Source organism: Cupressus sempervirens, chromosome 5 (assembly GCF_028749045.1).
Source record: "Cupressus sempervirens isolate cs-2001-9-10 chromosome 5, ASM2874904v1, whole genome shotgun sequence".
NCBI classification, from domain to species: Eukaryota; Viridiplantae; Streptophyta; class Pinopsida; order Cupressales; family Cupressaceae; genus Cupressus; species Cupressus sempervirens.
Window position 1 is genome coordinate 501,302,225 of NC_143122.1, and position 15,797 is coordinate 501,318,021.

At 36.9% G+C, this 15,797-nt stretch overlaps 1 protein-coding gene across 1 annotated transcript in view; it reads left to right on the forward strand.

The window, feature by feature from the left end:
* LOC149556910 (UDP-galactose transporter 1-like) overlaps positions 1 to 15,797 on the forward strand; it is a 66,712-nt gene that overhangs the window by 36,288 nt on the left and 14,627 nt on the right. The gene's annotated exons all lie outside the window — the stretch shown is intronic.

Here is a 15,797-nt window from a genome sequence, read left to right on the forward strand (position 1 = left end):
GTTATTCTTTAGCAGACTTTGGTGTTCAAATGTCATGGCTTGTTCCACTCTGGAATTCCTTTAGCCTCAAAATATGATTTTGGTTCAAACACACTGTGAATGTTGGCCATAAGACCAAATTTAACTGACTCTGTAGGTTTCCTCTTTTTCCGAGCAATTCTCCCATCAGTGAGCTCATCATCTCGAAGATCAGCAAGTGTCTTAGCTCACCACTTAGGCCGGAGAGGAGAATGACCAGCATTAGTATCAAGAGATGCTCTATGATCAAAATCCTCATCAGAAGAATCAAGATCAAACTCAGGTGAAGCATCTGCACATCTAGGTGACCCTATGGGAGAAGCCGGAGGTGTTTGGACAGGAATCACTAGTATTATTGGAGCTGTAGGAGCCCTCCCATGAGGTGGCCTAATTGAAGTTGAACTCCCAAATCATGAGCCTTCATAGTATGGTTTGCTAGATCACAAAACAAGAGAAACATGCATGAATGGTCCTTGTTGCTCATCAAAGACTACATCACAACTGTATAGGAGACGAGATATCTTGGTGTCATTCAAGCGGTAGGCTTTGTGAAGACTTCTGTTTCCAACAAGCATGAGCTTCTGACTCTTGGCATTTAACTTGGTGCGTGACGCATAAGAGATCCAAACAAAAGTACGAGGGCCAAAAACCTTCAGGTGACTGATTCTAGGCTTGTGACCTACTAGGCCTCTACCAAAGTCTTACCTTTGACTGCCACTATGGGTGACCGGTTCAAAAGATAAATTGTAGTGTTAACTGCTTCTGTTCTAAACTTCTTCAGAACATGTTTGTGTAAAAGCATGGATCAAGCCATCTCGGTGATTGTTATGTTCTGATGTTCAACTACATTGTGATGTTGTGGTGTAAGGGGTATGGTTAAATGGCGCTTGATGCCATGAGTATCCAAGAAACTAGAGAATTCATTAGAAGAAAATCCCCCCTCTCATTGTTTGACTTAAGAGCAATAATAGATTCCCCAGACTTTTTTTCAACTAAGGTTTAATAATACAGTAAATGCTTTTGATTTCTTTTTAAGAAAATATACCCACATTTTTCTACTGAAATCATCAACAAACAACAGAAAATACTTGGACCCAAGAACAAGAGTGGCCATAGGGCCGCAAATATTGACATGAACAAGCTGAAGTACTCGAGAAGCTCGCCGTGAATTCCCACTGGTGAAAGGTGTGCGATGTTGATTCCTAGCATGGCATGCATCACAAACTCCAAGCTGTCAAGTTTGAATCTTTGGTAATTCGAAGACGAGCTCTTCCCGAGCAAGCTGAGAGAGATAGTGCATGATTAAGTGCCCATACCGTTGATGCCAAAGTGTGCTGACAGAAGACCGCCCAGCAGCCATAACTAAGTCCCGAGAATCACCAGAATCAGTAAATTTGAAAAGACCATGATCCTCAAGACCCACAACAATAATAAATTGATTTGTCCTATCAGTGATGGTGCACTAATGTGAATTGAAAGTGATATCCAACTGTGGAGAGTGTCGTAGCAACTGACTGACTGAGAGTAGATTTTAGTTTCATCCCTGGATAGTCGTACACATCGAGGAAAATGAGATTCCTCCCAGCAGACTAAATCTGAATGTTGCCTTTGCCGACAATGGTGTATTCTTCCTCTCCACCAAAAATAACATAATTTGAATAAGGTTGGTAGTTAGTGAACTAGTCTTTACGGTGGGTGAAATGACGAGAGACACCTGAATTAATGTACTAGGTAGATGACTTCACATGATCTGCAGGTCTTTTAGCCGTGAAGGTGTGAATGGTAGATTTTGTTTACTTAGTGTGCTCTGCACTATTTGCTTTCGGTTGCAAACCAAATCGCTTAGATTGGTAGCTAAGTGTTTCTGACAGTCAACCTTCATGTGACCATACTTGTGGCAATAGTTGCATTGAATGTTCTTTTTCCTAGAGCCTTTTGAAGTTGGAGCAAAAGACTTCTGCTGAGAAGACTACTGTGAATGAGACTTGCCTTTATCCTTCTGAAAAGATTTAGCAGCAAAGGTTTGTTCTGTGGAGTTGGAGTTGGAAGTGCTACCGAACTGTTGTTTCCACCGATCTTGGTAAAGAAGAAGTGTGCAAAGATCTGTGAACTTTAGATCAACACCAATAGAAGTGATTTTGAGAATCTCGATAAAATGCTTGTAGGACTTGGGTAAATTCCTGAGAGTTATGACCACAATGTCCTCTTCCTCTATCTTGCATCCAATGGAAAGCAATTGATCACAGATTTTCTGAAACCTATTTAGGTCTTCTTCGAGCGATTTCCACTCATCCATGATAATAGAAAACAAAGTGTTCTTGAGAAATAAGGCTTTGCTTTTGTTTGAAGTCTTACGAAGATTCTTGAGATGCTCCATATCTCGGCAGTGGTCTTGCCAGATGGAATTTGGAGGAGCTGATCATCAACTACAAATAATTTGAGAAGCATCACCGCCTCCCGATTATTCTGAGCCCATGCAATCTTATTAGGACCAGCTTGAGTAGGTCTAGTTGTAGTAGTACCCAGAACCGCCTTATCCCTGTCGTGATATTCGAAGATGGTTAGCATCCACTATTTCCACATGCCATAATTGCAACCATTGAATTTTTGAATTCCCTTGAGCAAAATATCAGTCAGAGATGCCATAGCACGTTTTTTAGTGAAAAAGCGTGAAAATCTGTGGAGGCATGTCCTTAGAGAAAAAAATAGAAGACCCAGAAAAATGAAGAGGTACCCAGAAGAGAGTTCAACAAACCCAAAAAGAATATGTTGTTGGATTTTGGATTTGCTACATGAAAAATCTAGGCACAAAAATTGAGGCACCTAGAAAAAGGACACTCAGTTGAGCTCTTGAAAAATCCATCAAGAATCTATAATTTTTTTTCGATCCGATACAGAAAATTAGGGTTTCGACCAAAAACGGTCCAGGTTGCAAAAAAACCTTTAAAACAATGGCATATTTGTAATGAAAAATGTTTGTTTCTGAGTGCAAATCTGGTGTTAAGGGTTTAAGAAACCCTAGACGTCGCCCACTGAGCATAAAAAGCTTGAAAAAGATTGAAAATCCTGTCCAAAACTATAGGTTTAAAACAAGTGTGGCTCCAATGGAAAAAATGCAAGTGTTTTTGGTGCTGAAAATATGCCGATCGTGGCACGATTTTTATCTCGAAAATGTGCAGATTGTGGCAGGAAAAACACAACCCTTTGAGGCCCGATTTTTACTAGAAAAAAATGACGCAATTTGTAGAAAATTAATGACACAATGTTTGCAGACAATGGCCAAACTATGAAACCTTGGCCGAACCAAATGGAAGCAAAGGAAAATAATTTCGAATATACTATGCAGATAATTTCGAGCAAGAAATTATAAATATTTTCGAAAAAAAATTGAGTACTGGCTTTGATACCATGTTATGAAGTAATTGGTAAAACTTTGCTTGTTATTAACAAAGACCAAAAGGTCAATATATACATGAGAATGAACGATGTTTCCGTAGGAAACAATCTTAAAGAATAGAAACATTCTATTTTAGATACTTACAACTAAATATAAGAAACATTCTAATATTTACATGAGATTACAATAGATAGCCATTAAATAATAAATAATGATAATAGAAACTATTTGTTATCTTAATATTACCTTCCTAGAATCAGTAACCCCATTGCCCTGGATGCTAATCTCAAAACTATAGATCTGTCCTGCAATTAAAACTCATTAGTCATTACAGTATAATTCATTTAGAGAACTTTTGAATCTCATCTCTCATTTAATAGATATGCCTTATACTCTTATTATAGTCTTTTAGGATAAGTTTTGTTCTGTTTGCAATCAGACCTGCAACTTCGATGGCCTTGTTTAGTGACAGTATGAGCATATTAAGATCAACTTCACAAACCTCATATTCTTTGGTCCCTTATGCACAATGTTCTGCAAAGCTTCCTTTAGACATCAAAGACCACTCTTAGGAATCAAAAGAAAAACAAATAAGACTATTCCAAACTGTCAGAGTCATTGACAGTTTGGACTGTATTTTCCACAGTTTCAAATGCTCAAATTACATAGTAACCCCAATCTCAATGCTGCAGACAGTTTATCATATTGTCTCGACCTTCAAAAATCATTTCATATCATATACAAACCTCCCAAACGCCATTAGTTGCCAAATAATGTATGGAACTGTCAAAACAAATTATCACCGTGTTACCCTGCTAGGGCATCAATTTCCTTTCCAAAGACAAATCCATTAGACACAAAACCAACTCCATTTCAAAGCTATATCAATTTCTACAAAATACTGAAGAATCATGATTGTTGGACAGTTAATCTGCAAAATATTTACAAACCCTTCACCATATCTCTAAAACTAAGGGTTTCAGACCCTTTAATGAAAATTGGTTTGCTCTTCTTCTATAACTCACGACAAGTGCTCCAATCATATACAAAACAAAGTTAATATATCATTCTATGATCCCAAATAGATTCCAGGCTTTGTTCAATCCAGTTACTAACAAAAATGTGATGTGAAATAGAAACTAATGGAACTGTTGTAGAGATAGTTAAGTATAATGGACAAACAGCACAATTTCATTCACTAGTTCTTAAAACAACATACATTACAATTGATATCCGTGATATCTACTGCCTCCCTCCTTCCTTCAATGACTGTTAAGTGAAAGAATTGCATTAAAACAATGAATGGAAGTCCATAACTGTCAACCAGTCTGCAGAATTGGTGTGACAGTCAGAGCTCTAAAGAAATAGCCTTCTAAACCTTTCCTCTTAACTTGGTCACTACGACTCAAACTTGACCAGTCAAGCATTTTTATAAATGTTTTCTCATCCATAATGAATTAACCACCCCTTAGGAGCAAAATACATTTGCTGCACCAACTTTACATCTTTTTGCAAATGTTGCACTTTACAACTTTTTGTCAACTTTACATTTTTGGCATGAATGAGACTAAACCTTATATGAACTCTTCAAACACTCCAAGATGGACCAGATATGACATATTACATCATCTTTACCCCTCCATGGGCATATTTGCATACTCTGACCATGTTGACCATTATTGACCCTACTAGGAACTGATGCACAAATTGAACAAAATGACATACATTGCTTTACATAAGACCCATTGTGCTTTGAATTACATTAGGATGACCTTAAAGACAAACACAGACTCAGTTACCATGAAATTATTCATGGTAGAACCCTTTGACCACCTGTTGTACCTCTGGTACTGGGACCTCCTGAACCAATATCAGGGTTTTAATTGAGTTCCAATCACAATGCCCCAAATTTGAAGGGATTTGCATCAATTCACTAACCCACCTCAACTTTCAATAGATTATATTAATAACAACCTACACACAACAGCCTAACACTTGCAAACATACACAAACCCAAGTAGAAGCAAAGACACTATTGCTTGTATTAAATTACAAAATCAGATTCTGAAAAGCTTGCAAACATGCTCAAAAAGTCCTTTAGAGTATATAGCTCATGAATTTACCAAATCACTTTTGTGCCCTATCATCTCCTTGGTTCCCCTATCCACTTTCATCCAAAGGGTCTATTATTTTCCTTTTCTGCCTCGTCCTAAAGGAACAAGTTTTCCTTGAAGATTGATGGATCTTTTCATTGTAAAGATTTTCCTTTTTGGTAATGAAAAGGGCACCCAAAATGACTATTCAAATGGCAAGTTACTGATTGCCAGTTAAAAATGCTGAGGTATTATCCTTTCAAGCACGAAACACCAAAATGATGAAGCAAATAGCTGTATGCATGTAGAAATGAGTAGTAGCCACCTAGAAATTTAAACACTACTTATGGAATTTTGATAAACAACGTAGAGGAATATTACTCAAAGGAAAAAGAAATTGTGACCAAGTTTCAAACAAGGCAAAAGCCATGGTTAGGAGAATGAATGAGTGTCAGTGAAATGATTTGATGCTGGAGTGTTGCTAGATTGGGAAAAGATAAAAGTCCGGTTCTTTTAGGAAGTCAAACATTTGCCAAAAGGAAACAAACAATTGCCTACACCTACACAACCTTCAACACATCATGATCACCAAGATGTATTGCAAGAAGCAATGGAATTGTTCCCATAATGATCCAAATAGAAGAATGTCAACCCATAGACTTTTGCAAAGTTGGGAAAAAAACCCTCAATAGGCCTTACACCATTTAGGTGTAAGCCATAGTCCTTGTAGCAATTCGTAGACATGTATATAATCTGTACTGTAATTAAACCTTTATCCAATTTGTAACAGCTTGTATTCAATCTGTAGTAATCTGTAACAACATTTTGAGTATGCTTGCTTGACCAAAATGTTTACTATTCAAACATCAACCAAAACTTAAAACACATTTATTTGGTGATTCAAGATCACAATTTAAACATAGATGGCATAAATGAAGGAAACAATGCAAATGAGGATATGCAATTATTACTCTTATAAAACATTTTTTGAAGATAGATAACCAAGTTATGATGGGCTAGGTCCATACCAAGTATTATAATGGCTTAAAAAAATTAGTCAAGTTTTCTAAATGAAGACAATATGATCACCACTGCAAGAATAATTAGACAGGGAAACATCATAATAGTAGAATTGGCTTCAACTTGAGGTTGAAATGCTTTATAAGATATTTCTTAAAGAAATTTCAACATTTAAATTCAAATTACGCTAATCAATTAATGTGGCTTTGACAAACTAAAATAGTTAAAAAATATACTTCTCAGTTGGAATCCCTGGCATCTTCAGTAACAATGGATTTGAAACCAATTATTACATGAAGATTATATCCAAGGTCTTTGAGTTTGGCATGATATTGAGAGTGATGTGTGAATGCATGAATCTCAAGCATTTTAGAAAGCTATTCATAAAATTTATATCTTAATTTTTCAATACGTAGAGACAAATGAAAGTCCAAAAGTATAGACAACTGGACCTTCATAACAAAGTAAAAAAAAAAAATATATAGTACATGAAGGAGAAAAAATAATTTTTAGGGGAAAACAAGCTAGGGAATCAGCAATGATGAATCTAACGTGTATTACGGAAGTAATTGGTAAAATAATTGCTTGTTATTAACAGAGACCAGACGATCAATTTATACAAAAGAATGAGACAATGTTTCCTTAGGAAACAATCGTAAAGAATAGAAACATTCTATTCTAGAGAAAGCAAAAGACGAAAGCAAACTAAAGCTTAATTAGATATTTACAATAGATAACCATTAACTAATAATAGATGACTTATCTATTATTGTAATACTCTCCTTTAATGGTTAATCTATCTATAACACCAAGCTGTCCTCTGAATTTAACAAATTTATTAGGACCAAGAGGCTTGGTGAGAATGTTTGCAGTCTGATCTGTAGTAGGAACATACTGCAAATCTATAGTCCCGTCTTCAACCAGCTGTCATATGTAATGACAGTGAACATCCACATGCTTGGTTCGTTCATGGAAGACTGGATTTTGTGCTAACTTGATAACACCTTTGTTATCAACAAATAGAATAGTCGGTCCTATTGGTGACATTTGCATATCCCCAAGCATCCGACGAAGCCAAATAGCTTCACATCCTACCTTAACAATTCTTCTGTATTCAGCCTCTGTAGAAGAGAGAGAAACTACCTGCTGCTTCTTACTGGTCCATGTGACTGCACTGGATCCCAAACTGAACACATATCCAGATGTTGACTTTTTATCATCAACAGAGCCTGCCCAATTTGAATCTGTGAACCCACTGAGTTTAGGATTAGAACTTCGAGAGTACAAAAGTCCATAATCTGAAGTGCCATTCACATAACAAAGCACACACTCTGTTGCCATCCAATGATCAGCCTTAGGAGCTGTCATAAAGTGTGAAATATAACTGATTGCGAAGCTGATATTAGGCCTAGTAGCAGAGAGGTGGATGAGGTTGCCTACTAGTTGCCTGCATGTAGTATCATCAATGGAAGAAGAATCAGACTTTGCTTATAACTTGAGACCTTTCTCCATAGGTGTAGATGCAGGTTTGCAATCTTGCATATGGAATTTGTCTAACAGGGCCCTGGCATATTTGGACTGATAGATGAATATACCAAAAGATTGTTGCCAAATTTCAACACCTAGGCAATAATGCATGAGCCCAAGGTTAGTCATATCAAAAGATTGACATAAATTATGTTTGGTTCCCTGAATCAAAGATGTCGAATTGCCAGTGATGATCAGATCATCTACATAAATAACCAGAAGGATGATGTCACTGTCAGTAGTCTTGATGTACAGATTTGAGTTTGAAGAACTCTTCTTGAAGCTTTGATCACTGAGGTACTTATTAATTTTTATGTACCATGCCCAATGGGCCTGCTTCAAGCCATAGAAAACTTTTACCAATCTGAGGACCTGATGGTCTTTACCAGCAACCTTGAAACTAGGAGGTTGCATCATGTAAACCTCTTCATGGAGATCACCATTTAGGAAAGCACTCTTCACATCCATCTGATGAACCTTCCAGCCAAACTGTGCTGCCATGGCTAGGACTAATCTAATGGTGCTCATCTTTGCAGTAGGAGCAAAGGTCTCCTCATAATCAATGTCCTAATGCTAAGAAAAACCCTTCGCCACTAAACGAGCTTTGTGCTTATCCAAATTACCACCCAATTTGTATTTGATTTTGTAGACCCATTTGCAGCCAATGGGTTTCTTCCCTGGTGGAAGATCAGAAAGGACTTAGGTGTTGTTCTCCAGCAAGCTCTAGTGTTCAGATGTCATGGCTTGTTCCTACTCTGGAATTCCTTTAACCTTGGAATATGTTTGAGGTTCAAACACACTGTGAATGTTGGCCATGAGAGCAAAGTTAACAAAATCTGTAGTTTTTCTCTTTTTCCAAGCAGTTCTCCCATCAATGAGCTCATCATCACAAAGATCAGCAAGTGTCTTAACCCACCACTTAGGCCAAATAGGAGAATGACCAACATTAGTACTAGGAGATGCTTGATCGACAGGATCCTCATCAGAAGAATCTGGATCAAACTCAGGTGAAGCATCTACAAAGCGAGGTGATCTTGCAGGAAAAGCTAAACGAGTCTGTACAAGTAGCACTGGTATAACTGGAGCTGCAGGAGCTATTGGAGCCCTCCCATCAGGTGGATCTAATGGAAGCTGAACTCCCAAATCATGAGCCATCATAGCCTGGTCTGCTGGATCAGGAACCGGAGAAACAGGCATGAAAGGTCCTCGCTACTCATCAAAGACTACATCACGATTGTAGATGAGACGAGAGGTCTCAAGGCGGCAGGCTTTGTGAAAACTGCTATATCTAGCAAGTATGAGTTTCTGACTCTTGGCATCCAACTTGGTGCGTGACGCATCAGGGATCCAATCAAAAAAGCAAGGGAGCCAACAACCTTCAGGTGACTGATTCTGGGCTTGCGACCTGACCAGGCTTCTTCTAGAGTTTTACCTTTGACCACCACTATGGGTTACCAGTTCAATAGATAAACTGCAATGTTAACTGCTTCTACCCAAAACTGCTTCAAAACATGTCTGTGTTCGAACATGGAACGAGCCATCTCGGTGATTGTCCTATTCCGATGTTCATCTACACTGTTCCGTTGTGGCGTGTGGGGTGTGGTTCACTGACGTTTGATGCCATATGTATCCAAGAAGTTGGAGAAAACATTAGAACAAAATTCCCCCCCCCTCCATTGTTTGATCTAAGAGTAATAATAGATTTACTAGACTCTTTTTCAACTAAAGGTTTAAACTTTTGAAATACAGGAAATGCATCTGATTTTATTTTTAAGGAAATACACCCACATTTTTCTATTGAAATCATCAACAAACAATAAAAAATACCTGGACCCAAGAACAGAAGGAGTGGCCATAGGGATGCAGATATCGGCATGAACAAGCTGAAGTACCTGAGAAGCTTGCCATGAATCGCCACTAGTAAAAGGTGTGCGATGTTGCTTCCCAGCCTGGCATGCGTCACAAACTCCAAGCTGTTGATTCTGAATCTTTGGCAATCCAAGAACAAGCTCATCCCAAGCAAGCTATGAGAGATAATGCACATTAGTGCCCATATTGCTGATGCCAAAGTGTGCTGACAGAAGATCACCAAGCAACCATAGCTAAGTCCTGAGAATCACCATAATCAGTATGTCTGAAAAGACCATGATCCTCAAGATCCATTGCAACAATAGACTTAGTTACCTGATGAGTGATGATGCACTGATGTGAACTGAAGGTGACTGCCAAGTGTGGAGAATGTTACAGCAACTAACTGACTGAGAGTAGATTTAGTTCCATCCCTGGAATGTAGTACACATCAAGGAATATGAGATTCCTCCCAACAGACTAAATTTGAAGGTTGCCTTTATCGACAACTGTGTGCTCTTCTCCGCCACCAAAAATAATAGTCAAAATAAGGTTGGTAGTTAGTAAACCAGTCTCTATGGTGAGTGAAGTGACGAGAGGCACCTGAGTCAGTGTACCAGGTAGAGGACTTCACATGATCTGCAAATCTTTTAGCCATGAAGGCGTAAAAGGAAAATTCTGCCTGCTCAGTGTATGCTGCACTTCGCTTTGGGCTGCGAACCTGATTGCTTGGACTGTGCAGCTAAGCGTTTCTGACATTCAACCTTCATGTGTCCAAACTTGTGGCAGTAGTTGCATCGAATGTTCTTTTTGGAACCATCTGATGCTGGAGTAGAAGACTTCTGTTGAGATGGCTGTTGAAACTTGCCTGTATCCTTTGAAAGGATTTTGCAGCAAAGGCTTGCTCTGTGGAGGTGGAACTGGAGTTGCTACCAAACTGTTGTTTCCACCAATCTTGTTCAAGCAACAGTGTGCAGAGATCAGTGAACTGCAAATCAACACTAGAAGATGTGATGTTGAGAGTCTCGATAAAATGCTCATAGGATTTTGGTAAACTCCGAAGAGTGATAACCACAATATCCTCTTCCTCCATCTTGTGATCGATGGCAAGTAATTGATCATGGATTTCCTGAATCTGATTCAAGTGTGCATGGAGCAAGGTGTGCTCATCCATGACAATAGAAAACAGAGTGTTTTTCAAAAAGAAGGCTCTACTTTTGTCAGAAGTCTCATGAAGACCTTTGAGATGTGTCTAGATCTTAGCAGCTGTCTTGCCGGATAGAATTTGAGAAAGTTGATCATCAGCCACGGATAATTTGAGAAGCATCACTGCCTCTCAATTATTCAGATCCCATGTATCTTGATCAGGACCCAAAGAAGTCGCACGCTTCGTAACACCCAAAACAAGTTGATCGGTGTTCCGATATTCAAAAATTGCGATGATCCGATGCTTCCAGGTGCCATAATTTCGACCATTGAATTTGCTCGAAAAAATCCAGAAGGAATATGCTGTTGTTTTCTAGATCCGCTGGCTCGAAAATCGAGGCACCCAAAAAAATGGACAACCCAGTTGAGCTCTTGAAAAACCCACCAAGAATCTCAAATCAAAAAAGAAAAAATTCGAGCCCAAAAATTAGTGTTTCGAGCAAAACTCTAACCGGCAGCAAAACAAGCTCCAAGTAATGGTGGAATTGAGAAGAAACATTGCAGAACTAGACCAAGAACCAGTCAGATTTATGGCTACAGCTGCTGGGTGGAGGTTGCGGCAAGATTGAGATGGAAAAATGAAGCTTTGGCAGATGTTTGCAGCTCCAATTGTGTAGGAAAAATACTCGTGAGTGGAGGAAAATTGCGAGTTATAGACTCGATTTGTGAAGGAAATCGCGAGTTGTAGACACGATTTGTAGAGGAAATAGAAAGCAAACTTGTTTCACAGCAAAAACGAGAAAAATCACAATTTGTAGCAGTGAAAAAATCTTGGTTTTTAGACAAGCAACGAACTTGCGTTTTGCAAATGAGGGGCAAAAAAACGACCTCCAAAAACTTCCATAATTTTGATTTTTCAGTCTCTTGAAACCCTAGTCAAGAACAAGCAGCAACGAACTTTTCAAAGTAGAAAACCCCTATCGGTTTGTTGAGAAAAAAGGAAAAATTCAGAAATAATTTTGAAAGTTTTAGAGCAAATAATTTCCAAAGAAATTATAAAATTTCTGAAAAATTTGAAGTATTGGCTCTGATACCATATTACAGAAGTAATTAGTAAAATACTTGCTTGTTATTAACAGAGACTAGACGATCAATTTATACAAAAGAATGAGACGATGTTTCCTTAGGAAACGATCATAAAGAATAGAAACATTCTATTCTAGAGAAAGCAAAAAATGGAAGAAAACTAAAGCTTAATTAGATATTTACAATAGATAACCATTAACTAATAATAGATGACTTATCTAGTATTGTAATAACATGATTGTTAAAAAAGAACAACTTAACAAGTGTCAAAATTCAAAATTCAAGCATATATCAAAGAGAAAGTTAAAATCTTAATTGTTACTCGTAATATGTATAACTTTATTGATGTTGCATCCATATTAACACTAAATTTGTTTGTATATCCTACCAATGACTTAGATTCAAAGATTGGGATGGAGCAATAAGATCTTGCCAAGTTGTTGCACCCTACTCCTTACTATTGAAATTCTACCAAACAACTAGATTTGTTTTTTGAAACTAATTTTATCTAGTTAAAAAATTGGTATTCACTTTTTTCCTTAGTAATTTTCTTAGTCATTTTGTTCAAATGTTCAACCCAAAACTATTTTAGCCTTCACTTTTCCAAGTTAACCTAAGGTTTTCCTCATAAATATCACAACCTTGCTGTGGTTCAAGCCATAAATACCTGATCTAGTATCTAGCCATGATTCCCATATAAGCATCCTTGGGTTCTGAAATTACTTTGTATGGTTGAGAAATATTTCAAAAAGAGGCAAGTTTAACACAACACAAGAAGATGGGATAATACTTAAGTAGTCTATTCTATGCAGGAACTCTAATTGTATGGTACGATTAGGGTGATTCTAATCAAAACAACCTTGAGTTTTCAAATTGCTTTGCATGTTTGAGAAATATTTTATTAGACAATGGATAAAAAATCTAACTTGTTAGTGTAGGAAACTCAACTTCGTTTAACTCAAGCTTGATGAACCTTGGTTACTTAGTCCAAAGTAACCAAATGTCACTTTCATATGTTATCAAGCACTATTCTCATCTTCATTCCTCTAAATAATTTGATCAAGCAATGAATTTTGGTTGTTGACTCAACATGGGTTATTAAAGATAATTTTGCATTCAGGCTTTTCATGATTAGTACCAATGCTTTAGATTGGAGAGTTTGTATGGCTATAATATTGCTTGAATATAACCCAACATGATTGACCTTGCTTGATTGCGGGGTTAGTTCTATCAGGTTAGTTCTTAGAATCAGATCTTGCAAGAATCAATGTAGATGCAAGTAATTTATTTAATATGATTCTATTGTATTCATTAATTCAATTTCCATTTATTCTTGAAATGTAAGAGATGCCACTATGTAATCTATTCCAATTATGTGACAAGTTCCTTGGGTGAAGACCTTTTATTCGTCCCATTGTAATTGTATCGATCAACTACTTGAGAGCTTGAGTCTTAAAATTTGGTTTTCTGAGCATGAGATAAAGAGCAGATTGGGAACGATTTAATCAAATTTCAACTCTAGACTTGAGAACGTAATCTATTCTACTTGAATAGAAACTTACAGCTAACATAATTAAAATTTAATACCTTAAATCTTCATCAGAATCTGAACTATTTGAGTTAGGTTATCTGCACAATCAACACTATTTTTTATATTTTGAAGGTTCTTGTTTCCAATAATCCAATAGGTCAATCAGCTTTGGTTTTCAACTAAAATTGACATCCCAATTTTTAATTAGTTGGCTATAGGTACCAAAGGGATTTAGCACCACACAAGTTATGTGGGAGAAAGATTTGGAACCAAAGAAATTCCAATTTATTTGAAATGTAACCTCATCTTTGTAAATTTTATTGAATAAAATAAGTATCCGATAAGCTCAATGCCTTGCAAGGAAAATGTTTATGTGAGGTTCTTCACTAATTCAACTCAATCAAGTTTTAGAATCTAGTAACGCGAGACAATGACCTTAGGTATTCACACTATTGTATCTTGGGCCTGCTGGGAACTAGAATCTAGAAAATCGTGATGTGGGCCATGAGAGGGATTCAGCTGTGAGGTTGTATATCCCCTCCCTGTAATAAGACATTTTATTATTATTTTCTGATGAATAAATAGATAAATGAATTTCATTATTTATAAGTAAATTAATAAATGAATTTCGTTATTTGATGAAAAAACAAATAGAAATATTGATCATTAATATTGAAATAAATAAATAATAATTAAATATAATCACAAGTTTACATGAAAGATTAAAAATATCAAAACTATAATATACCTGATCAATAATTAATAATATTAATTAGTGACTATATTTAAAATAATAAAAGTATATTGGAAGGCTGAAACAAGCCTAGCGATCATAGTTTGGACACACAAGTAGCTACTGATAATGTTTGATAATGTTATACGGCTAAGCAAATATGAAATGAATCAGTGATAGAATCAACCCCTTACTCTGACTAGTCTGTCCACGGTGGCAGCATTAGAAGTTGAATTAATAAACAAACCCATAATACTGGGTTATCAAGCAGTCAAACTCCAGCACGGAAAGGTTGCGACGACTCCTTTGGGTTGTATGAAATAGGGATGGGGTATATATAAACTAAAGTAAGGAGAATTGGAATCGGATCAGAATTGGCGAGGCCGAATTGAATTGCAAATCGGCCATGAATCGGAATAGAATCGGCCACAAATCGGCAAATTAAAAAAATCCTTGAAATTTAGTAACTTATTTCATAAACCCTTTATCGCTGATTTCACCGATTCACAAAAAATTGTTTGGCTTGAATTGAATCGCATGAATCGCGTTAATCGCCGCAATTCTTGTAACTATGATATAAACAGAGACGAGGATATAAGAAATGCATCAAAGAAAACAATATCCACTGTATTTACTGCAAGGCATCGAAAAGAAATATAATGACTCTACTGCACAAGAGCAAAAGCAGCTTAAAAAAGAAGATTGGTAAGACAGTGGCACAAACGGCTAAAACAACCAATCACTGGCAGACAGCGAACAGAGCCACAAAAACATTAATAAATAAGTCAGTCCAATTGCATTTGATAGAACCAGCCAATTATATATATATCTATATCAGTACAGTAGATTCTCAGTTAACAAACTACACTTATATATCTCTGAAGTAAGTTCTTACCATATCATCTATATCAGTTTATTTCAATAACACCCAAGTTACCATAATTCGTCCCTAGACCCCCTAGACCTGCAGAAGTTCGAACTGGTTCGAAGTTCAGTTTGGTTCGGGCAGGGTTCCAATTTTTGCCTGCTGGTTCGATCTGGTTCGAATGAACCCAGGCAAACGAAGCCAAAAATATCAAACCACATTTGAACACAATTCAAATCATGTGCTTTCTGGGCCTTGTGGACAGCACAAAAAGTGTTTTTTTTGCAAAATTTAATAAGTTTTTGGAATCCACAACCCTAAAAGGTTGTTATGAAATGCTTTTGGTGGCCTCTCATTGTCATTGTCATTTTTATAAGAATTTGATGCCAATACCATTGTTACTACTGCTGATCCCATTGGCCTTAATTCTCTTGCGGAGTCAACTTAATGCCAGAGAAGAAGAAGATGAAGAAAAAGATGAAGATTTAAGAACTTATAATATTAACTATGTCACTGATTTGGCCTCCTGGAGG